Here is a 2,368-nt window from a genome sequence, read left to right as displayed (position 1 = left end):
GGAAAAGGAAAAGGAAAAGGAAAAGGAAAAGGAAAAGGAAAAGGAAAAAGGAAAAAAAGGAAAAAAAGGAAAAAAAGGAAAAAAAGGAAAAAAAGGAAAAAAAGGAAAAAAAGGAAAAAAAGGAAAAAAAGGAAAAAAAGGAAAAAAAGGAAAAAAAGGAAAAAAAGGAAAAAAAGGAAAAAAGGAAAAGGAATGGAAGACACTGAAAGAGGAAAAAATAAAAAAAGAGAAACATCACAGTCTTACTGTTATTTTACAAAGTTGCAGAGCACTCTGAATGTATGAAGGAAATGGATTATAATGTCAGTAATACAGGGAATAAAATTTCAAGGTTTTGGGAATGAATGTTTTGTTATGTCTTAACGTATCATTAGATCAGCAGATGGAAGAACAGATTTCTATGTGATGCATTGCCCTAGCACTCTTAAAGTGAGTAGCTAAACAAGAAGCTGTGGAGACAGATTTTTTGATCAGCTCACTACTCTTTTTCTATTAAAATTTGAATACAGGAAAAGGTGGCATACAAATTAGAATCAGAATCACAGAATCATCTAGATTGGACAAGGCCTTCAGGATCATCAAGTCCAACCATCAGCCTGACCTACTGAGTCCCATTCTTCCCTGGCAACTGGATTTTGTTTACAAATTCTGATGCAGTTCCAGATTAGCATTGGCAAACTACGAACTGTTTTGTTTCTTAACCATTGCTTGTTGAAAAGGCCAGAGATGACCAATTTATCAACATCTCCCTTTATGAATGCATTCTGCTTTTCTGAGATATCCCAAGTCAGTTCTGCCGAAGTGCACTCAGTTGTGTGACACAAAAGAAAGCACCAAGTACTTGTAACCCATTTGCTTAAGCCCGTCCATGATAAGTGACTTTTCTGAAGCCACAGTGGTAAAGTCAAAAGATTTGTTCAGCACTTCCACAAACCTACAGGGAGATCTTCTTAGCCAAACATAGTTGCTTTACTTTAGAAGCACATCTGGACTAGGGCTGCATTTTGGGTGCTTCTTCTTCCACTTACTGAATTACAAACAGTTTCACAAATCTGTAAGCAGGTCAGTAGTACAACATTTACCTGTTCAAGAAAAAACAGGACAGTGTGCCCAGTAAACCCTTCCAACAAGCCCAAACAAACACTGAATTTGTGTCTGTGCATCTGCTCATGAGTATACAGCCATATGCCTGTACTAACATTGCACAAAGCCTCCTTCACATAGTTCTGTTCTTGTGTGTGCCAAAATATTGTTTTTGCAAGGTTATTACAGGGTCAAATAGAGAGTTCCCCCACACAGGTGAATGCTCACTGTAAAAAAAATATAAATAAAACAGATCCTCCCCTACTTTCAGGTACTATTTCCTACTGGGAGAGGATCTAATATTCTCATTTGTCTGATACTTCAGATTCATGCCTTCTCAAGTTGTTTCACATTGACTTAAGAAAGGTACCAGAGCAGGAGATCTTTGTAACTCAGAGCAGATGAGGTGGTTACCAAGCACCAGATGACAAAGGACACCTCAAAACTGGAGGTTCATCTGGTGAAGTTAGTTTAAGCCTTTCATTAACACATACTGTTAAAATGTTCCCGCTCCTATTAAACAGAATAAAAAGGAAAACACATACAATTTTGCAGAGACTCTGAAGTAAGTAGATAAGCATAATGAGTTTCTTTCTCTACCTACCTTCCCAAATTTTGAGCATCTAAGAAATGTTAATTTCACAGTTATACATACTGCATAAGCAGATGCTCTGTAATGGAGCCTTTAGTAAAACAGACAATAATTAGATGATTTATACATAGATTTGCTTAGTTTTATACATCATTATTATTTCTCTGTTTCATCTTCAACTTTGACTTTTCAAATACTTCAGTTATTGATAATTGTGATTTCTGTCTTAAGAAAAAAAAAAAAAAAAAAAAAAGCACTGCATTTACTTCAACAGAATTTCAACAGTCCTAGTATGAAAACTGTGCCTGGAGATTTCAAAGTTTTGCTTGCCTGAAAACAAAGAGCACTCTCAGAATGAGCTCCTGTTCTCTCCCAGATATCTTGGTAGACTGTGTATCACGCATTTTCTTTCACATACTGAATTTTTAAAAGAACAAATACAGCAAATTGAAATACGTTGTTCTCAAAACCACAGTACCATACTTTGTATCTGAAAAGCAATGTATGCAAAACAAAATCAAGCAGACATCAGCCTGGATATATTTTCCTTCTTTTCCTCTAAACCAAACTTAACAATTCCTGTGCTACTGCTCATTGGGTATCTTTGGATGTTAGCAGTTCAAAAACAAATATATGCTTCCCTGATAACTGTCCTTTTGTTTTTTTTTTTTTTTGAACATTCTCTATGGTGCT

The sequence above is a fragment of the Anser brachyrhynchus genome (assembly GCF_964034855.1).
Source record: "Anser brachyrhynchus genome assembly, chromosome: Z".
Classification (NCBI taxonomy): domain Eukaryota; kingdom Metazoa; phylum Chordata; class Aves; order Anseriformes; family Anatidae; genus Anser; species Anser brachyrhynchus.
This window is presented reverse-complemented; position numbering follows the sequence as displayed.